Raw genomic sequence first — 24,352 nt, 5'->3', positions numbered from 1 at the left:
AGTCCCCCTTAAAATATGTAGAGCAGAAGAAATGGTGAGCTTCGCCGAAAGCTAGCATGAATAGCATTATGGGCCCAAGCGTGTGTAGTTCCTTCCATATCGATGCTAAATTAACTGGGTTTTCCTTGTGCAGGTACCATAGTGAATGCAAAATTTTGCTAACTGAACCATTTTCTCTGCTGATACAGGGTTTGGGTCCCTTCTTTCACCTAAGCCCTTAAGAGTACTTGGAATTTTTCCATGAGACTGAAGAATTTTCTCGGAAGCTTCCGGCCATAAATATTGTATGTAATAATAAGAGAGAATAGGAAACCAGAGAGGACAACAGACTGATGGCGTTGAGGAGGAGCGGAGGAAGTGTCGCAGTAATATAAACTCTATGCTTCCAACGTGGAAGTCTAAGACTGTCTCTTGGAGGCGAGATGACAACACTGTATAGCTTATCCTAACGGCAGGAGAGAAATTGCTATCGGAAGTGAACGGAGGAAATCCAAAATTTCGTCAAGTATGGAGTTTTTTTGTCTTTACCTCCCCCTCCACCTCCACCTCTTCTATTTCATGGCCCAAGTGATGGCACCTTGATGCACTAGGCCCAACCAGTTTAATATTATTGAGCGGTTTTGTGTAGAATCTAAAACCTAGTTCATAAAATTTCTCAGAAAAATTGAATTGAATTGAAAATATCAATAAGATTGGACAAACCCTTAGATAATACAAAATAATTATTGGTTTATTTTCGTAGTTATTTTACCAAAGGTGTTAGCGGAGTTTCTCGTATACTTGTTGTAAAGTAAACCAATTTCTATTTTAAGTACCACAGTATCATAATTATATAAATTAGCTTAGCTTAAACTATACTTGTCCTTTATATATTTTAAATTAAGACTTAGCCAAGCACCCCTCATTTTTGTTGACCACTTAGTGCTGACTCAGCGCGTGGGAGGTCAACAGCTGACAGAAGGACAGAATACCCCTGTAGAAATCTATTGATCACTAAATTGTGTGAGTACAGATGATGGATAACAACCTCTCCTGGAAACAATTGGAACAGAATTTGACAGAAGATATTTATTTCGTAGGCACTCGGAAAAAAATCTTAGCAATTAAACAAACTCGGATTGTATTTGTTTGAAATGTTATGAAATAGTTGAAAATTTTTGGAATTTTATTCGTTATTTTACCATAACTCTGCATTATAAAATAATAATAAAGTTGATCACAACATATTGAGATATAAATTTTATGTATAAAATATGCTATCTCCCGAGCATATAATGTACTTCTTTTCCTTCAACAGTTTAAAAGTAATGTCGAATATTTGATACCTATAACCAGAGAGATCAAAATCCATTAGTGATTCCTTCGCTAGTACCTATCCCAGTTCTGTAGGATAGCGATGGAAAAATAGTTTACCAAGGCCATACATCAATTTCTCGTCGCCGGATGAAATTAGGTTGGACAGCACTGTCAATTCGTTCTATCCAGCGCGAAGGAGCCACTTAGGCCCATGTCGTGAGTGGAATTTTTATACATCTGTTCGGCCTTTAGTCAATACTCATTTATCACCTGGAATCCAGTATAAACCGTGTTAGAAAGAAGATGCCTCTGTCGCGTAGAGTGGATGCCTGTATACTGTATATGTCGACACACGGTAAGGGTAGTTGTTGGGGTAAGACAAAACTCCCAGTCTTTTCTCAAGAATTGACTAGGAAATGAATAGAATCTCTTTGTTTGCGACTCTGTGCTGCGGTTATTTTGCTAACCAGCTAGTCCATTTTTTTCGTTTTCATTTCCCTCTCTCACTATCCTGATAGAATTTGCGGGTAATAAAAATTTATCATTCATTGCAGGGTAATCAAAATTCATACTTCATCGCGGAATAACTTACTTATCTTAATTTCTTGGGTTTCAATACGTTTTACCGTATGTGTTTTACAGTATTTCTGAAGAATAAGAAGACGCATTAGATATTATTTATTTTCTTAGTCTCACAATTTGATACGCATGTATCATATCTACGCCCCCCCACCCCCAAATCTAAAGTCTCTTTTGAACACCGCAATCAATCTTTGTTCATGGAGTCTTCAGACATATCGTTGACTATAATTTCATAACAATTTCAACTTTGGTATGACGAGTCTTAAATTATGTAAAGTGAGATTTTATTCACACCTTATTTACCTTTAAGGCTCATTGTCTCAATTTCATTGACCTTATCACAACGCTATTTATATGTTTTAGGCTAATAAAAAATCCCTGATAAAATGCTACACCAAGATGTGTCTCGGAATTTAATTTGTATGTTTTAATGCTCCCTTCCCTGGGTGCTGAAAAGTTTTACTTTAGTCATATTTGCTCTGGCATTTGTCATTGACCTCTCAATTCTCACCTTCGTCCTCATCCGCGCATAATAATGACGGACTTGTAGTCAAACCAGTGGGTGGATTTTATAAATGGCATAGGCTTCAGAAGAGTTAATCGTCGGTTTGGGGCCTTGTGACTCCGATGTTTAACCGTTTATTTTATTTGACGGCTGGATCGTACAGAAATGTGTTTGGCGCCTTCGTATTGAAATGTTTGGCTTATTACGTTTCATCCACTGAAAAACTACTTTCGAAGCAGTGGAGTGGATTAATGAGCAAAATTTCCAGTCCGAATCCTGTAAGGTTCTTTAAGACCGTGTCTGAAAGTCAAGCTGACTCACCCATTCAAATTTTTGGTTCTTAAGTTCCTTGTTTAAATGCTAGGTTGGGTTTAGGGGAAACAGTATTTCAGGTTCAGCGTCCTATTTCATTAAGGCCGTTTTACACTGGGCACGGAATTGCGCTGGTAAGGAAAGTATCAATTAGGTTGTACCTGATGAATTGAGTTCCAATTTACACCATAATAAAGAGGAAAATAGAGGGAGCGCCAAGGAACACGAGAACCCAGTAGCAAAAATTGATTTTCTCCGATCTCTTATTTTTGCTTCATTTTACTTTACTCCACCTTTATCACGGCCATATTCGCGGAGTTGTCCACTAGCAGCTTGAACACACTGGTATATTTCTATAATGAAAAATTCCATGTCTCTGCCAATCTCCCAATAAAATTTCCAAGAAACATCCCGAATACGCGAGCATGGTGGAATAACGGGACGTGAGGCCTCATGAGAAAAAATATGGTTCATAGTAGCATAATTGGAATTCAAAACTGCGCTTTCTGCCATGCTTACGAGTGTTTTGGATGAAAAACTCGGTCCATTCAACTATAAATATGAATCGAAATGCGAATTTTCAGAGTAATAATATTTTTTTCTTCTTCTCAACCTTTGGAGAAGCACACAATTCCTTCAGCCGATAAATTTCAACGTGGATAGACGATTCCTTATCACTTGACCGCACAACGCACCGGAAAGTGAGCATCTATTCATGCAGGTAGGAAGCTTTCCGATAAGAAAGAGGCTTTCTGCACGAAGTAGGAAAAATATACGTCGCTTCATCATAAACTCCTTGTCTTGCATTGAAGGAAAATAATAACTTAACTATTGGAAGCGGTCGAAAAAGAGAGAAATTATGAAATATAAGGCGCTCTAAATTGGCCACTGACTTGAAGTTTTAAAAAAAATGCACGTAGGTGCAGTTTGATGCGGCAATAAAAGAAATTATTGGTGATTTACCAGCCCCCTTCAGTAAAAATCTACTCTGGATTGTTGAATAAATTTCTTATCATTTTTTCTAATTATTCAATCAGCATTTAATCGTAAGTGGCCTTATATCATTTAAAAATTTGAATATGTTCAATTTGCTTACGTATTTGTTCTTTTATCAAAATGGTATGAAAAATATCTTTGTCAAGCAATAAGGTTTAGAAAATTACTATCTAGAAAAATAATACCATAGATTTTAATTTTTTTTTTTTAATGAGTGCGTAAATGGAAATCTTCTGCTCTTAAAACAGACTTTTAAACGTTTAGTTGGCTAAGAAAAGGTCATTATGAGACAAGAAAAGGCCATAACAAGGATTCCTCGTTAATTACCGTTGGATAGTTGCAAAATTTGCATTTTTGTTCACTTTTCTATTTTTATTTTCTATCATAGCTCTCAATATCAAAATGGTTAATCCAAGGAATTCCTAGTGAAGGAATTCCTTGGATTAACCATTCAACCATATAAGGAATTCAGTCCAAGAAAAAGTTTTCTTAAGTTTAAATCATATTCTCATAAAAATATTTCAGATAATTATTTTTAAGGCTTTTTAAATCTAATAATAGGCTAAATACCTGCCCGTATGATTTCATAAAAATTCCAAACCAAATTTATATAAAAATTAAAATATTAATATTTGAATTCCGCTCGCCGTTCTTCATACGTTTCCTTACACCATCGCACCGTTGGCATTCTTAAAATTCCGATGCGGGAAGATATGCCATGAAACTATTTTAATGATATTTCCGACACCAAAGACGCATGAGTTTTTCTCAGATTTACCTCTCGCTACCTGGTTATACTCTGTCGCCCTACCTAACAGATTTCCGTGTTTGCGGTGGCTCTGTTGCCTGCGCTAACGTTTTCTGGAATTCTTGAATGGTAATTGAGTTAATTCAATTCTGACTGATGGAGCGGGTGAGGAGGGTAGAAATTAGGCATTCAACATTGCCAACGCGGAACACACAAGCAAGCAAGTATTAGGTTTACCACGCTCGCTAACAAACGTGTCCTCCTCCTCCTGCTAACTCCTCTTTCAATCTCCAAACCGCGGGGGAACATCACCTGCAAATCCTCAGTTCCTCCCTCAACCTAAATTTCAATCTGCTACCTAAAACTCCCCCTCCATAACCCAAGGCACTTTGCTTGCCCCCTCCTCGACCGACTAAAACGCCATGAAAGTCACCAAATAAAAATATCTTTTTTGTATGGGCTTTCTGAGCCTAATCTTTAGTCCTGTAATTATTAATTTATTTCATGCACAGTACCTCTCCGTAGAAAAATATAAATCTTCCATAGGAAAGAAATAAAAGGAGCAAAAATTACGCATTTTCTCTAATTAAAATATTTATCACCTATCAACAATGCCTTTTCTAGTGAACACGATAATATGCTTACTTACCTTGGCAAATTGGCTCTTTTTGATGAATATCAAATCATACACGCATCAATAAAAGATTATGGGTGTTTTGAGGAAGCGTTAAACCGCGTAGCTTATTTTCGGCATGGAGAAGGGTTGGGATGGAAGTTTAAAGAGAAACTCGGCGGCAGAATTTATCTCTATGTGAAATCTCTTCCACCGCACCGCCATAATTTGAGCCCGGACTCAAAGGATAGAACAAATAAATTGATGTATATGTGTTCAACTTGGATTTTTTTCTTTTTCTGCCGGCATCTCGCAAACAAGGTCCTCTGAATTACCACTAATACACTACATAATTTATGCAGAGCATCAGCGGAAATTAAAACTTATGAGGGTCTAGTGTAGAGAACTGCTACCCAGAGGACTCCTCCTGGCACTATGATTGGGCGACAAGTTTAAGAAATAGCCTCAATCTAGACTTTGTAACAGTTTTTCAAATTCAAAATGAAAAAATAATTATTTAAATCCATACAAGTTAAATTGCTGATTAAAGGAAACCCATTTTTCGATTAATCTATTGAATAAAAATGAAGGTTTAAAAAGTTAAAAAAAAAGATAGAGGAGTATTTGGAAAATTTGACCGACATCTGAGGTAATTTGGGCCTGGAGAGTAACTATACACACGTTGAAAAGTAGATTTACTCAAAGCTAATATTAACTACTTCTTCTTTCCCCTGGTTCGTGTGTTATTTTATGTAAAACTCCACGCGCTAATGAATCACCTCTTCTTCCTTTGTCTCATCCTCTGCTTCTGATTCAACCCTTTCTTTTCCTCGCTGACAGCTCCTCATAGCCTGTGACACTTTGCCTCTCCCCACAAGATATCCCCTCAGCCGTTCACACAAGCCCGATAACCGCCCATTCATCTCCCTTTCATCTTAAGACCGCCCCCTAAAACTCACCTCGCTTGCCTCCCCAGTCGGTCTTCCACAAAACAGTGGTCGCAAAATGGGGAGCAGTTATCTCCTCGAACGGTAGTTAGTATTTAGCTGAACCGTACGAGTTGATCCACTTTTACATGGTTAATTTTTATTAGAAAGATCACTTGTTTAAGAGATACTTTTAAAATTTGCTCTTTTGATCATTTTTCCATTTAAATTTGTTGCCATAGCTCTCAATATCGGAAAGTTTAATCCCTAGAATTCCTAAGGTCATGATCTTAGTTCAAGAAAGAGTTTCCTTCAATGTTAATAACATATGCTCAAGGTGTAATTCAGAATAGAAAGCTATCAGAATCTTTAAACACCTTTAAAAAATATACTACCTACCAATCCGCATCGAAATTATTCATCAAATATTATATAAAAATTAAAATGAAGAAATTCAAATTCCGCCGGTCTTTCTCTGCACATTACATTTTCACATTATTCTATCTACTTTGTCTGTTTCATTTACGCTTACATCCTATACGGTAATTTACATATTCCGCTTGTTATCTACGAGTCTGCACGGGATGGTATCATCAAAAATCGATTTTTTTTCGGTTATACTGACCCATTGAAAAATAGTTGAACTGGCTAATAGTAGGCTAAAAAAATAACAGAAACCATACCCTCGCACCGTAATCGGTCAAAGGATAGATTACGGTGCGATGAAGATGGATAGAAAATAAAAATATTGGAGTGTCCTGCCGCCCCTGCACCCGCACCTCAACTGCGCACTGCGTCAAGGTCTCCAAGGGTCCCCACATTCTAAGGGTCTCTCTAAATAGTCAATTTTCGGCTAAGAGGTCGCAGATACGAAAATATTGAAAAAAATGTATGAGTTTGTGAGCCGCAACTCAGCTAAATCTGCTGAGAATAACTAAAGATTTGAGCACTTTTAGTTTTTAAATCAACCTCCTTATAAGAGGTCATTTGGCGCATGAGTTTCAGATTGTCTCAGAGGTATCAACATGTTTGCCTTATTTTAAGTCATTTCCGCAACTTTATTAACAGAGCAGGTTTCCGCTGCAAAAAAACGAAATTTTCCGATCCGCTCCATTCCTCATCCCCTATAACCTTTCTCAAATTCACCCTCTCCTCCTCGATCCCTTCCATTGCTACGTCCTTGTTGTCTTCATCCCTGACACTTCCAACTTCACAAAACTTCGTTAGTTCTCCACTGAAATCGCTAGCACCCATGTGATTATTATGCTCGCTTCTTCGCTTCGCATGACTTGGCACCTTGTTCAATATTCTCGTGGGCGTAGAATGGGGCTCTCATTACTCCCCAAACCCATAAATATTTGTTTATTTGTCAAACCCGAATTTCCTTTAATGGCAATATGAACAAAGCTTGAATAAATTTTCACCAGAAAGCTCCCTCTGACTAGCATTAATTTCAGGATGGTTTAAATTTTAGGTCACCGAAGTGAATCATTGAGCTTCGAGGGAAAAAATAATTCATTGGAACATGATTTTAGGAAGATTGTATAGATGAAAGTAATTTTTGTAAACTTTTAAGCATAAAATGCAATTTCCAAGGAGGGGATTTTCATAATTATTTTGTTAGTCCACCTTGGATCGGAATGGCCCTTTTTCACGCCACCACTATGGGATATGAATTAATTGGGCAAGAATGAGTGTCGTTATTATAAAGTTACGGGTGATACCTTATCTTTCCTGTAATAGCGGTATATGTAGCACCTCCACTTCCTCACCAACTTCGTGCAGCGCACAGGCTATGCTTCCACTTAGCATTCTGATTACATTCTACATGAAAACTCTACGTGTCGCCTCCTTGGTCCAGCTCACCAGGAACAATTCCATCTGTCGGTCACTTTAGATAGAGCAGGACATGGCTTATCAGAGAGTCACACAAATTTAAAGATACCCAGGAAAAAAACTAAATGGAGTTATTCGCCACTAACTAACTTCTTCTTGGGTTTTATTACAACCACTCTCAACTAGGCTTACAAAAACCATAAAAAATCTAAAAATTCATATACGAATAAATATTAACAGACATACAACTTGCATTGAGAAAATCGTGGCCATTGTTATGAAAACTTGCACCAAAGAGTTTTAAAGTTTCCAGCACAAGAAAAATATCAGACAAAGAAATCATCTTTGTCTGAAATGTAATATTTTCTGAATGAGGATAAAAACCAATGGTAGCCTATTTTTATAGAAATATTTTTAAATCACACTCCTAATTCAATAATTGAAACATAAGTGCCATAAATACTGAAGAGATACACAAATTGGACGAAATATGAATTAAGGATCGCGTTCATAGATTTAAATTAGATCACATCTCAATATATAATACTTCCTCTCATGATACATTAATTTTACAAATCATTACAAAGAATCCGTGGATCCAATTCTCTACTGTGATCTTTATAATGGATTTAAATTTGTCAATGAAGTCATAACTATTTACCTGGCGGTTTGAGATAATTAGTAGGCAGCATTAAAATCTCTCCATAAGCTCTTGGATAGCATTACAATTTATTACCCTATGCTTGCGTATAACACTCCTTGTGTGACATTAGAGGCGGTTATTACGAGTTTTATTCCTTAAGACAAATGTAAATTTACCTACTTATACGTGTATACACGATGCGCTAACTCAGTTAAGATGTGCGGGAATAAATTTCTAACATGCATACTTCAATGCATAGAATTATATTTTAGCCCATTAAGGAGCATATTACGAGCTGCATCAGTAACTGCTGTCAACATTCGCATTCCATCCATTCCCTTGATTGCAAACTGAATTCAATGGAAGGCACTCAATTAGGTATTTCCCCTTTCAACTACAATGAGGTAATGACTTAAACCGAAGGAATTAATGACTTCAGGACAACTGATTCATTTGCCTCGACATGTTATAGTAGCTATATTTCATTATTAGCGCGGTAATTGCACCAAATAGCTTTGCCTGTTGCTTGATACGATTAGGAACCATCGATACAATTATTTTCAAGACACGGTGCTCAGACCGCGGAATTCCACGCGATTAGTGTAGGTATACTAGTATGACTTGAGGTACTTTTATTGCCGGTGTAATTAAAGCCAAAATAATAGCTAAGAACCAGGGAATCGAATATAAACACAACGAATGGTAATGTGCGCATAATTTGTGCATATGCAGCTTAAATAAACGTCAAGTAGTATCTAGTTAAAGTTATGCGCGAGAATTACGCAGCTTGAACGATTTCCTGTAAGGTTAACGACTGACTGATGTATTGATGATTCACAAATGGAGCACGTTTCTCCTTTGATAAACTAAGAGAATTCATGGATGAATATTTCATACTTGAGCATCTCTGGGATAGTAAGCGCGTAACTTTCAGTTTCCAACGACAACCACGTACTCCACATCCACTCCCACTGATGAGCAACAAGCTAATTTATTGTACCCTTAAAGACAAGGTCGCCGTTTGCATTTTAATCTCGGCAGACATTTTTATTGATAGCGGTAAAAGCCATTATTGCATTTAATACTTGAATATATATATAAGCGCAAACATACATATAAATTCAGAGGTAAGGAAAGAAAGGGATAGGAACATATAATGGAAAAAGGACGAGGACAACGGTGCTGTGGTAGGTGGAAAAAAAACCAGAAATCAGAGGGTAAAAATGCTATATATATTCAGCTGTAGTTTTTACATGAAAATAACATGATAGACTAGCTCTCATTCAAAAATGACAGCTTCGAGATTTTTTTATAAAAGATTTAGTTACAATATGATGTGATATCATAGGATGTGACTGGTAGAATGTGATACCAATCAAAATTTACCAGTCACAGCTGTGATATTTTACAAAAATTGAGAGAAAGAAACGCAAAATTTCGTGATCTAAATCGCAAATTTAGGATGAATAGATAAAATCCTTTGTTAAAAAATTCATCATCGCCATCGATATAGACATCTTACGAAGTTCTTTCCCTGCGAGACAACCACACCCCTACTAATTTATTCACAATACTAGAATTACTTATCATTCTTACATTCCATTTCCAATTGGACTGACTAGAACATAATAGCTAAAAATGTTACCCTTACCAGAAGAGAAATAATGGTTTCGATGCTGTGTTCCGTGAATCATTGTCTTATAAATAGTTAGCATGTGCTGTAAATATAAAATTATCGTATAAAAATTGAGAATATCTAGAAGTGGAAAGTAGCCAACGAGAGCAGTATTCATCTCAAATTTGACCGTTTGTCCGAAATATTTCTTATCTCTCTCATTAAATTAATAATATCCTTTTGGCTTTTCATTAACTCACTCAGCCAAATCTAAATCAGACTAAAACTATTCTCACTTACTTCCAAATTACGCTAATTTTAATGCCCTTAAAATTCCAGAGTTTTGTGTAAAATGTCGAAATGAGCTGGATATCCAAGAGAAACCGTTGTTATTGTATCTGCAAGGTTTATATAAATGTTTCCGTTGCCACAGCTAAGTGAATAAGGAGTTGCGACCCCACGTTTATAGACAAAATTTCTAAAAACTGTCTCCCCTACCACATCTTATTAAGTATTTCATATTCCTCCTGAAAACCCTGTATAGTACTGAACTTGGGATAGCTAAATTCTTAAGCAATTGCCCTTCTTTTTTCTCCTATTTCCTTAAAACAATTTAGAAGCCCCCTATTACGCTGATATCTAGCGTTCCGTTCCTCTATCCTATTTTCTTCCATCTATTTCTCTTTTCGTGTTTCGAAATTCCCTCGCAGTGTCAGCTTCATTTATTCCTTGACCCGGTTTTTTCGACCCACTGCTTTTTTTTTTTAATACAACGCTCGCAAGTGACACACTGAGACCTGTCGCTTCCCCGCTGACCCGCGCTACGTGCACGTCCTACCACGTTTTAAAGAGACATATTTTTAACACAAGTCCCGCAAAACTCTCTCATAAACCTCCACACGCATAATTAATTTCCGCCCCAGGCTCCAATTTAAACTCCTTCCTCCGCCACCACAAGTGGACATCTCGGATTTTTTTCTTCATCACCAAGTTTCACCCGGAAAAAAATTTCATTTTTTTCCCGTCCTAATAGCCTCTCACCCGTGACAACTGTCTTCTTCCTTTTTTTTTGCTTGTTAATTTAAATTTCGCTGACTTATCGTCGCGACGGAGTCCTCCCGTAAATTTGTCGACCTCATTTCGAGGAAGCACGTCGATGGATTTATAGCTTGCAAGCTTACCCGTAAGTCACCCAAGTTGACAGACGGCGACGGGTGCAGTTGTGTCATGCATTAATGCTGTTCCGACCGATTCGCGGACGCACTTATTCTATGCAACGTTTGAAAACGCGCAAATAGGTTTCCCGTGAAAAAGAATGACAAAATCAAAACATGATTGCCTCAGTTAATTTCTTAATTAAGCTGCCAGACAATAATGAATTGTTATCCCTTAACATAAATATAAGCAAATGTAATAAATACGGATGTCATAATGTCGTGCATGTGTTTCGATAGGTTTTTTTTCGGTGAGATACTTTAAAATTAAGGGTTATAAAATTAAGTATGTATCATCTTTCATATCATCATATTTTACCTAGCAATTTCCTTCAAAATCTCAGGTTTTTATAATAATTTTAAGGCTAAAACATTTACCTTAATTTAAATCTACGTAACCACCATGTTTACAAATATTATATGATTCACGTTAGTTTTTATGTAAACACAATTTGCCAAAATTATGCTCAATGTTATGATTATTTCCAGTATAACTTGTTTAAACGATAATTGATGGTTTCTAATGAAATTTATGCTATCATGCATGGTGATAATATATACACTTTTTATACCAGTTATCATTAATTTAATATTGTTATATCCCTACTTATTTTTCTAGCCAATTAAATTCTCACACTCTTTTTTTATGCCTGGCTATTGTTCTATCTGACCCGGTCCGTCTTATTCGCCTTTTTTTTGGTAAATACGTTAATCTCTGGAACATTCCATCATGCCTGTACTTTACTGATTGTGGGGCATGCATTTTTGATAGACTACGCTTTTCAGAAAAGAATGGCGCACGAGTGGAAAGTTCTAGAACGCACGGGGGTGCCGCGATTCCTTAAAAACTGCCCGCATCATTCACTCGAAGTTGTTTCGTCAAGAGTTGTAATCCGAGTAGCGGGTGCCTGAAGGTACATGGAGGAGAATACGAGGGAGGAGATCACTCTTGTCCAAGAACCAACAGTCTTAAATACACTCCTAGCCGCAAACTCCGTATTATTCATTTCTCACAGTTACTGTCCCCCAAGAGGACCACCTTCGCAGTCCGGAATCCCTTCAGCGTCAGTCAAGATCCCAAGTCCGAGTCGCCCCTTTTCCAGCTGTCGAGGAGAAGGTACGGCAATATAACAGCTTAAAACGTCGAACTCTGCTTCTTGATGAGCATACAAACCCATTTGCATACATGAAAAACGTGGAGAAAGAGAATAAAATTCAAGTTGCACCTCTATTATCAGGTTTAAACTTCAAATAAATAGAAAATGATACAAACTTCCTATTCAAAATAAGGCAACGGTCATACTGGCATTATATCTACGTTGCTTTTTATTCTTCCGCACAACTTTTCTATTTCTTCGTTATAAGGCTCCAGTGTCTTACTGCAACGCTCTCAAATTTCATTTCGTAGTTTTTAACCTGGTTCGCTGAACTTTTATCCTCTTGATTCAAGCAGATGCTCACTGCTCTCATGAGCAAAGGTAACCGGTGAACTTAGTTTTCAAAAATTCATACTTTTCAAAGTGTGATTTTCAGTTCGGTTTATTGGATTTGGAAATATGATTGGAATTAGATAGCTTCTCCAAGTTTTCCCTCAGTGCTGAGATTGGCGACTGCTTTTTTTTCACTTGAACGGCGAAGTTCTCACGAAATTAAGCAGCCTTGTCCCCCTCTCCTCATTTATTATTTCTCTAGGTTTCTCAGTGGAATTTTTTATTCCTCCAAGTTTCCCTTCCCTTTCAAATGGAATAATTAATTGGCACGTGAGAAACCTGAACAGCTGCTTTAGATTTTTTCTCAGTAGATATCCAAATGGCTGAATGTTCATCAAACGCATTAAGTGCCGGTGAATGCATTAGAGAGTCCTAACATGAGAGGTTCTTACAATTAACTGTTTATTCCCGAGGATATATTTAAAAAATCAACCTTTCATACCGCGTGGTGAAGAATGAACTCGCATTCGCCCCCTTACCACGTAATTATGAGTACATGATCTCATGAAGCAAGTATTCTGGAGCCCTAATATTTAAGCGGTACAAAACTCAAGGCCCAAGATACACAAATAAATTCATGGAGGAAGATGACAAAGCACTTTTTTCATAATAAAGTGAGTAGACCAAAATATAAAGCTTAATTTGCCATATTTCGATATTTATATTCGTGAAAGCTAAAAATACTAATGATAATTAAGAGCTTCTTGATTTTAAGTATGTAGTTTAACTGCTTGGGTCACTATAGATTGTTAAGCTATAAAAAATACATAAATATGATGAGCGGGTATAACTCTCATAAGGGTCTTCATTGCAATCCCTTGCCTTTCTGAGGCCAGTCAGTATCTATAATTTGTCCATTTATTGGTAGTTCATGCTTCTCTAATGATTACGTAATCTTTGATTTCTTTGGTAGAGTATTCAAAAGAAAAAATTCATTGGTTCCATTGCTATGAATGATGAATAATTGTGTATTAACATATGTGAATTGTGAATTACTGAATGAATCCATTTAATGAACATAAACTATGATAAATCCGAGCCAATTATACTTTTCATCTTATTTTTTTATCCCTTACTGCTTTGAACAACGTAAAGTTTTGTTTAACAGATATAATAGGCTATCTAGTGGGGTGAGTAATGTCCATTATATTTACCTAGTCCAATTACTTCAGCTTTTACTCTACTTGTTTTTAACTTTTTTATTCCTAATAATTACACATCTTTTACACGAATTAGTCTGGAAGTCGCTAGGGACTTGAGGCCACGTGCTACGCTTACATTTATTGAGAAATTGAAAACTGATATCTTTTGTGCGACACGGAGAACCCAATGCGCGCTGTTAACCCGAGTCTGACAGAAACGAAAAAATAAGAATGATATTTTGCCTAAGGGATTCTAGGTAATTTACCCATCTTATTTTAATTCCTAATATACTCCTATTTATACCCAGCACCAATATCCGGAAGAGAAATCCGTTTTTCCCCTGAACGATTGTCTAATCTCTAACAACGTGCAGCCCATTTTTTTGTATTCACTCACAGTTTAGCTATCGGTGTCCTTAACACCACGCATCACATTCCTAATGACAAAAGTTTTCGTAATAATGGCCATTTGTACTGCTCTACTTCTTGCACAGACTTAAGAAAGAAATCAACTCAATTTTATTCTATTTAGGACCTGTGAATAGTGAATTACTGAATGTATCCATTTAATGAGCATAAATTATGAGAAATCCGGGAAAATTATACTCTTCAGCTTATTCTTTATCCCTTACTGCTTTGTACACCGTGTAACCTACTAGAGATGCAAGGTGCATACAAAATCGAAGTAATCACATTTACATCAAGGCATAGACTATAATTTTCATAAAAAACACCAAAAACTGCACAAAAATAGGAACTTTCAAAGAAATATATAAGTCCATACTGTAATACTGTCCACAATATATTCAACTAAAATGTATTTCTAAAATTTACGTCCATAATCACAGGCAATACCACAATGCCAAAAAACACATTCGTTGACATGCTGTCAACCAAATCTCACCTGTCACGGTTGTCTTCGCGTTTTCAAGAATTCACTCTTATGGCGGTGACTGATTTCAGTAAAATTATTCAAGAACTCTCGATTCCTGTTGAAAGAGAAGTCGAGTTCTGTTTCCAGGTACCTCAGCCTCGTCATTCTGCTAGCACACCAGTAGGGATTAACCTTGGGTGGGGACGGTACTCATGGAAGTAGCATAAACCACTCAGTCGATTTCCCAGAGGTTTCATGAACCTTGACAGGTGCATGAAGCCCCTGGGAAATCGACCAGGAACCTATTCCACCGCGACAGCTTTCGCGAAGAAACATCGCCACAGAGTAATTTTCCCGAACGTATGTGTTTCTCATCACAGGTTATCTTGTTCGATAACATTTTTTGAGGCTAATGAGCACTCATTATTCCTGATCGACCAGTATTTGTCCTGCACGTATGATTCCCTAAAAAACCTACATCATCACCTTGAAATGTTCATTGCAATCAGAGAAGACTCTTTTCAACATGTTCCTCTACACGAAATATTATAGTTTCACTCCTAAATTTCAGGATATTCTGCGTCATTACGTGCTGCAGTGCTGTAGATGTGGCTATTAAGTAAATGCTAATGATAGCGTTTAGTGGTCCATGTAGTCCACTCCTTCAAATAAATATTCGAAATAATATTATTTACATCTGATTATTTTTAAGATGCGGTAAGGGCTTACTTCATTGCCTCTGAAGATTTTAAGATGGTATCTTAATTTTTTAACGAGCAATACGGCACCTAATAAAGAAAAAAATACGACCGGTCGAGAGGAAAAGAATACGTTTTATCTCTCATGCTCCACCAACGTAAGACATATTCTATCTTTGAAGTAAGTAGTAACCCGGTGGAGTTATTTAATTTTATTAAGGCGACAATTGAAGTTATCCAAATTTTCGAAGAGGTAGAACGTGATTCGTTCCACAGTATAGATGAAATACAATGAAATCTCTCCTACGAATCGATCTCAACTGAGAAGTCTATTCTTCTCTAGCACATCTGCCGGGCACTCGGCGTTATCCAAATACACCAGCCCATCCGAATCCACGGATCGTATTGCTGTCTCTCTAAGACAACCTCACAGTTGCTCTATAAACGACACAGGTGCAAAAATGCGTCAGAGCAAGAGTGAAGAATGAAGGGGTTTCCTACCTACATTCGTTTCGTGAATTTCATAGGAACCAAAAGTACCTTTCCCATCTCAAAGCGTAAACATTAGTTACTGCTACAACTGCATCCGCCAAAATTCCGTAGTCAGTAGCTGCCCATTTTGTTTTTCATATTACTTGCAATCATTTTACGTTTTAAAACGCATCAACTCCCATGTAAAAAACACTATCTCCTCTTCCAATTACTACCCCTCCTTTTGAAGAGTTTATCCAGACTAAGGGCATTGTAAAGATCTAAAACTAGCAATATAATATTGGAACTTAATTTTTTAGTATGACAAGAGATCTACATCTACATAATACCCCGCAAGCTGCCTAAAAGGCGTGTGGCATGGGGTGTTAGGACACCAGTCGGTTACAACTTAAAAAAAATGAAGTGCTCTAACGTAATGAGATAATTAAATCAGTTTGCCGTCAATTTTATTGATACTGCCACTCACTCGTTGATAACTCTGTCCCATTAGAGGGATGAGTTAAATATTTACCGAAAATCCTACCTCACCAGATGAAAAACTCATTTCTTGAAAATGAGTGGCCAAAACATATGTCTAACCTCAGATTAGAGGGTTTGAAATTGGATGATACTTGAGCAGATAATAAAGAATATACTCATGGAGGTCTAGTCCTGTTGAAAAGCAATAGCCAAAATAAAGACAGTCTATTGTGTTTACAGAGCGTTCAACAGATCAGAGAAAAGTCCCTCTTGATCCAAATTGAACTTTCTTTAGCGTCTGCCCTTCTGATATCAAGATTTTTCTCAGTCGCCTCATAGTCCCTTTCAGGTCCCATAACATCATTGACCTCGTACAAGCCCGTTTCACAGCCATGGAAAAGAATCAATGAAGATCTAGCTACTTACCAACTACCTTGACCCAGACTATTCCAATAACTGAAGTTCAGGTATAAGCATTTCGTGCTTTTATGCTTGTTTAAAACTTGTGCTGCCATCTTGAAATTTTGAGAATTTAAGGAGTAACGTAGCAAATCTTATCCTTTATTCATTTGCATATGAGGCATAGAACTAGTTGCCTCGGGGTAGATAGTGAAGTTAAATTTTCATATTGGAATGCAAGAAATGTTTAACAATGATCAACTTCATATCAAGATCTTCAAGTTTCAAGACTATAGCGTAAGTTTCAAACAAGTAATTCGTGGGAAAAACAACTGGTAGCCTCTCATCATCAGCCTGAATTTGACAGTGGGACTTTTCTATGATCTGCTGCACGCTCTGTAAACACAGTAGACTGTCTACACATTTGAACATTGAGAAATTTTCACCAAGCGAAGGATCTAAAAAAAGTAACACGAGAATACCGCTCATATTTGACACTAACATGAATAAACGTAGATGACGAGCTATTTAACCACCACGGTTCATGAAGTACCAATCACAATTTTACAAAATGAGACATTTCCCGTCGAAAGGCATCAATTTATGCATTCTTATTATTTTGACTACCATCTTCATGATAATAGTAAAATTAATAACGACAACATCGCTTTAGTATAGCTTGAAAGGATTTCTGATTTTAATAATTTTCATAATTTAAAAATTTAGAATTCACAGCAGCTGGAAAATTTTATGTGACTCCGAGCACAGCAATGCATTTGAAACGCATGCAGGCACGGTTTCCATCCTCACATCAAAGCCAAGCTTTAGGATTATACCTAGCGAGACTCGTAGAAGATCCCTTAAATCCCATCTTTCTAAGAAACTTCAATTTCAGACTTGAGAAAACATTTCTTAGAGAGAGAGAGGACGCAAAATTATTCAAAAAAAAATATTGAATCCACGAGACTCGGAAATATAATCCTAATCTTCATCCTTGCAGCAACACTCACAGGAACTGGGACGCGTCTTTTTTCTAGAGGGCGCAGCATGCAGCGTGACTGCATTTCTTCCAGAAGCCCCGAGCCACAATGCCTTTGAATCGGATTAGAGAAATGCTACTCAAAATGACATACGTATCATCGTGAACGTAGAGATCGTCCCTGCATGCACTCGCCGTGCATGACAAGGGAGCAAAAACCAGCAAAGGAGATTTTTTTCCATTTCAGGTAGTAATAATATCGTAAAAGATAAATTTTTATTTCATTACAATCAGTATTATTTATTTTAAAATTACGCAAGTACGTTCGATAAAAATTGTTTATGATAGATGAAACTTGAATAAACGGAAGGAGACAATTTTAGAACAACATGGTACAAATCCAGAAGTACAGTTCCATCCATATACGTTGTTTCAGTTCCCCTATGAAAAAATTGTATAAACCTGTTTCAAAATTTTATACAATTTATACAATTACCATGGCAATTGTATAAATTGTATAAAATTTTGAAACAGGTTTATACAATTTTTTCATAGGGGTTGGGGCCAATCTTCCGCCTTTGGAAAAATATTTTAGGCGAAAATCCTTTCAACTCAAGATTTTTAGTGGACTGAATTTAATTTGAAATTTAATGCAAATTTTTCATATAACAAACTTAAGGAATTCGGAAATTGAATTAGATGCCTACGAAATACCATGCTATTTCTAGGGATTGCGCATATTTTTTCACTATGCTACAGCAAAAACTGTAAGGCGCAAAAGTATATTATACACATATTTAACAGTGAATTTCTCCCTAGTACTGTAACGTGCATGAATATGTACAACTCTTACCAGAGTGCTTATGGTAACAGCGGCAATAATTGTTGTGCTGCATTGGAACATGGGCAAAACCCACTTGAAACACGCGCCCCCGGTGAAGAACGCGTCACCACGTGACCCTCCCCACTCCACCGGAACGCTCCCCTCATCTCCTCACCTTCCCCACTCCAGCCCGCTGCCTTCCCCTCACACCACGTGATTTCCCCACTCCCGCTTTTAATTGCGCACCTGCCCTCACACCCCGACCGCACACCTGCACAGCGAACGCGTCACCTCGTGACCAAGCGGAGCACCCTCATTGGACGGAGGGAGGCCAGGGTTGGATATAAAAGACGCTGCCCGGACCATGGAAGGCAGTCGGGGTTGAGGAGGCCGAAGCTAGGACTAAGAGCGAGCATATCCTCATAGTTCCTACCACAGGCCCTCAATCGGCCGGATGCCCCGTAAACTGCGGGTGGACCGGCGCCGCACTCTGCCGGATGCCCCGTAAACTGCGGGTGGACCGGCGCCGCACTCGCACCCTCCGCGAGGAGCGCGCACGCTGTCCCAGAGGGTCCTCTCCCCGGACACCGCCGCCCGCCTGAGGTCATCACCCGCGGAAGCAGACGGAGGACGAGGCCCATGACCCCGCCGTAGCGCCTGGACCCGCCGCCAACGCCGGAACTCCGCCAGAGCTGTTGCGGATCCACGCAGATCCCCAGAGAGGCAGTTCCGGACAGAGGCGGACCCAGCCACGCGGAAGCAGCAGCCGCGGACCTCGCCCGACCTTACCGGCACCCCCTGTAACTTTCTGAACGCAATAAACACACCCCCCCCGGGTGTTTTAACATTCCTATCCCGGCCTTTATTTTCCTCAGCGCCATGATTACCCGATCCCAGGTCTCCCTCGCAACCGAGAATGTCGCTGGAGCCACGACAATTGGCGCCCAACTTATGGGGACATCGACCGGCAGCATGGATAGCAGCCGGGACCCACAGGATCCCCCGACTGACAACGCCTGGCAAATCAACGCCTCCACCATGGATGTACAACCCATCGATGGAGCGCCCGTTACACCTACCATAGCTCTTCCGAGAGAGCTTCAACAAAACTCGGTGGCGCCCAACCCATCTCGCACCCGCACAAGGGATCAATGCGAGGCTTCATCATGCACCAGAGTAGGGGAGCACCTGATTTCCTGTGCCAGCTGCCAACGATGGTTTCATCACCTCTGCCTTGGCTGGAGGGACGAAGCGAGGGACATTGAAGGGCTGCAGTTCATATGCGGAAGATGCAGTCAACGCCAACCGCAGAACAGCACTCCTCGGGCTGTGCCGGAGCCATCCTACCGTCCCCCGTGGCCGGAGTTCTTCGGAGGAGAAGCAGAAGATCCGGAGACGTTCCTGCGAGGCATGGAGACAAGGTTCCACGAGGACCAGATACCCACATCATGGTGGGTCTGGAGAGCGGAGCAACAACTCCAAGAGGATGCAAGAGGGTGGTGGACACCGTACCGGGAATTCGCTTTCACTTGGCACGAATTCAAGCAAAGGCTGAAGGGAAGGTTTGACACAGCAGCACGGAGGGCCCAGATACAGGCGAAATTATTTGGAAGCATGCAGACACCGAAGGAAAGCGCAGAGATTTTTATCCTTCGAAAGATCCAGTTGTTTCGGAGGCTGTTCCCAGATGGAGATAAGGAAACTTTCTTACCCACCTTGACGGAACAACTCCTCCCAAGGATCAAGCAGATGTTCCGAGCCTGCCCACCGCAGAGCACTGAAGAGCTCATACGGCTAGCCAGCGCCATTGAAGCCGACCAGGCCGAAGATGTCACCTACACACAACCTTCTAGGCCACCAAAATGCAAGCACTGTCCAGGATACCACCTGCACCGAGACTGTCACAGCAAACCAGGTGGAAATTCAGAAAATCTCTTCCGGCCCACCCACCCGTCTATAGGGGCCACACAACCTGATGGGGCAGCTATAAACACCCCCAGAATCCAGGTGGAACTTGCCGGCGAAGTACTCCACGCCCTCATCGATTCAGGAGCCGGGGTGAATCTAATAGCTGAACGTTGCCTGCCAGTGGAATTCCAGAAACGAGTCCAAGGAGAACCCACAACACTACGAACGGTAAAGGGAGATACGTTCCTAACAACGGGGGACCTGCAGACCATAGTCACCGTCCAAAAATTGCATCTACCAGTAACGTTGCACATTATACGGGACATGGAGGAGGATCTCATCCTGGGACACCCCTGGCTTCGAGGCGCCGACGCCGTCATAGACTACTCACAAGGTATAATCTCCTTCGGCACTACGGGCCGAGTCACTGCAGCCTGGACGCAACAATCAAAAGACGCTCTGACTCCGGATATGGACAGGATGGTCCCACCATCTATCCGTGTCGTGACACAGCACGCGGATTTATACGAAAGAGTCCAGCAAGCGCAACAAGATGATCCAGAGATCGCAGAAATCAGGGAGAAACTACTGAATGCCCAGCAGACACCCTCAAGGACAAAAACACAGAAACGATTCCTTAAGAAATACAAGGACGACATCGATCATCTGTGGTCCCGGCCGGGCCAAAAAGGACCTTGGAGGCTATGGGTCCCGCTAGCTTTGCGAAAGGAAGTTCTCCAACGCTACCACGATACGCCATTGGAAGGACACCCTGGAATCAAGGCGACCTACACGGCCCTAACTCAAGGGTATCATTGGCGAGCAGCACTCTCCGACGTCCGCAAACACGTACAGAGCTGCATGAATTGGGCCTGCAAGAAAGGAGGACAGCGAGCGAAGAGTAGCTCACTCCACGTCCACAACCCACAGAGCCCACCACATCCACACAGGAAGAAACCTTCCCCCGGCAGCGATGCCAAGTGCACAGTGCCAACCAAGGATATTCTATGGACCGACACTATACGGCCACAATGCCCCCACAGTGTTTCTTCTCGCGGGTTTTGCGCCATCAGGGGAGGGGTGGATTGTTGTGCTGCATTGGAACATGGGCAAAACCCACTTGAAACACGCGCCCCCGGTGAAGAACGCGTCACCACGTGACCCTCCCCACTCCACCGGAACGCTCCCCTCATCTCCTCACCTTCCCCACTCCAGCCCGCTGCCTTCCCCTCACACCACGTGATTTCCCCACTCCCGCTTTTAATTGCGCACCTGCCCTCACACCCCGACCGCACACCTGCACAGCGAACGCGTCACCTCGTGACCAAGCGGAGCACCCTCATTGGACGGAGGGAGGCCAGGGTTGGATATAAAAGACGCTGCCCGGACCATGGAAGGCAGTCGGGGTTGAGGAGGCCGAAGCTAGGACTAAGAGCGAGCATATCCTCATAGTTCCTACCACAGGCCCTCAATCGGCCGGATGCCCCGTAAACTGCGGGTGGACCGGCGCCGCACTCTGCCGGATGCCCCGTAAACTGCGGGTGGACCGGCGCCGCACTCGCACCCTCCGCGAGGAGCGCGCACGCTGTCCCAGAGGGTCCTCTCCCCGGACACCGCCGCCCGCCTGAGGTCATCACCCGCGGAAGCAGACGGAGGACGAGGCCCATGACCCCGCCGTAGCGCCTGGACCCGCCGCCAACGCCGGAACTCCGCCAGAGCTGTTGCGGATCCACGCAGATCCCCAGAGAGGCAGTTCCGGACAGAGCCGGACCCAGCCACGCGGAAGCAGCAGCCGCGGACCTCGCCCGACCTTACCGGCACCCCCTGTAACTTTCTGAACGCAATAAACACACCCCCCCCGGGTGTTTTAACATTCCTATCCCGGCCTTTATTTTCCTCAGCGCCATGATTACCCGATCCCAGGTCTCCCTCGCAACCGAGAATGTCGCTGGAGCCACGACATAATTTCGAATCTACGGCAACTAGACCACTAGTATTTTTTTCCATTTGGAATAAAACTTACCTACGGAGCCAAAGTCACACAGAAAATCATTTAAGAAATAATATCAGACATAACACATCCGTAAATTGAAAACCATACTGCATTAAAATAACGCTTATGGATATTTATGGCTTTTAAAGAATTTTAAAGGATATATTTTTGGAGTTTAAGACTACTACTTGTAATGTTATAAAACCCAAAGCATACAACAAATAATTTAAAATTCAACCCAAAAAGTTAGTTTTGGTAGGTGGAGGTAGAACTCCCAGCAAAATACGCTACGCACGTTAATTTCACACACATTCAGTCCAATTTCATACCATAGGATACCTCGTGTGACGAGGATTTGTGTTAATGGAATATCCGAAAGCTTCACCAGGGTCACATATTATCACGCTATTTATCAGTGGTGGAATAAATGGGGGGGGGCGCCCGAAATATCTAGACCGATTGAAAAGATGACATAAGTGATTGAACGAACTACGGCCATTAAACAGTTGAAAGAAAATTAATTCCCCACGGCCGCACTCTTTGGTGGGCAGATGGGGGTGAGAAGATATAATGCTAACACGGGGAGTAATGAACGAAAGCAAGATAAAACACTAACAGATTATACAAACGCGAAACTCACTCACGCACCTCGCGGATTTGCTCCAAGGAACAAATGGTCGCGTGGGACACACGCACTCACGCACTCAGGTTTAAGGAGCTCTCGCTCACGGCAGTAACCCACTTACATAAAAGAAATAGACAAAATTACAAAATTAAGAAAAACACGCTCTCCCTCACGCACCTCGCGGATTTGCTCCAAGGAACAAATGGTCGCGTGGGACACACGCACTCACTCACTCAGGTTTGTGGAGCTCTCGCTCACGACAATGACCCACTCACACAAAAGAAAAAGACAAAATAATAAAATTAATAAAAAAAAGAAAAGATGACAGTATTTTAAGTGGGTGGTCCAATGATAGTGTTTATTTCAAAAGAGAAAAAAAATATTGTCGAATGTCTAAAATCCACCTTCTTACGTATATCAGACAGAGGCATTATCCCTGAGAAGCATTTGCATAGCACCAAGGCATTGTAGAAAGTGATGATCCAAAAAAATGCATAAATTCGCCACTTTCGAGCCTAATAAAGGCATATTCTCCTTTATCATTAAATTATGCAATTAAGTGTGCACAGATGTAGGCCTTCGAGTCATAATCAAGAGGACTATTCTAAAACATCTTCGTCCCAATTTAAGTTTGAAAAATGTGCCAAGTCAGGGTTTACTTTTTAATTTCCGTAAGTGGATATTGATACAAAAATGAACGATTTTCATCAATAAATTGGTCAACAGGATGCGCAAAATATTTGAAAAAAGATGAGATATTTGGGCAACACAGTATCCATCACCACAGTACACAAATTTGTGGAAAATACAAACTCAAAAGGCTCTCATTTTTTATCCTAAAGTGTGTGAAAAAGAATGCAGAGGTTAGGAGGAACGGTGAATTGCTAGAAATGGTGAGTGAGGAGGTGAAATGTCCACATGAGATACAAAATAGACAGAGGGATGGAGCGTATTCTCAGCGAGATGTGGACGTTACATCCGAGAAAGAATGATAGATTGTTAGGAAAGTGGACTAGAATAAAGGGAAAATAAATAGGAAATAATATGATAGGATACATAGATAGAATGAAAGAGAGTGGGTCACATCGTGAATTAAAATAGGAAGTCCAATTTATGAGAGGTGACAGGCCGGGGTAATTCGCAAAATGCTCCATGTAAACCTACCTTTACCTTTAGAATATTTT

Source organism: Ischnura elegans, chromosome 4 (genome assembly GCF_921293095.1).
Source record: "Ischnura elegans chromosome 4, ioIscEleg1.1, whole genome shotgun sequence".
NCBI lineage: Eukaryota > Metazoa > Arthropoda > Insecta > Odonata > Coenagrionidae > Ischnura > Ischnura elegans.
Note: the sequence above shows the minus strand (reverse complement) of the source record.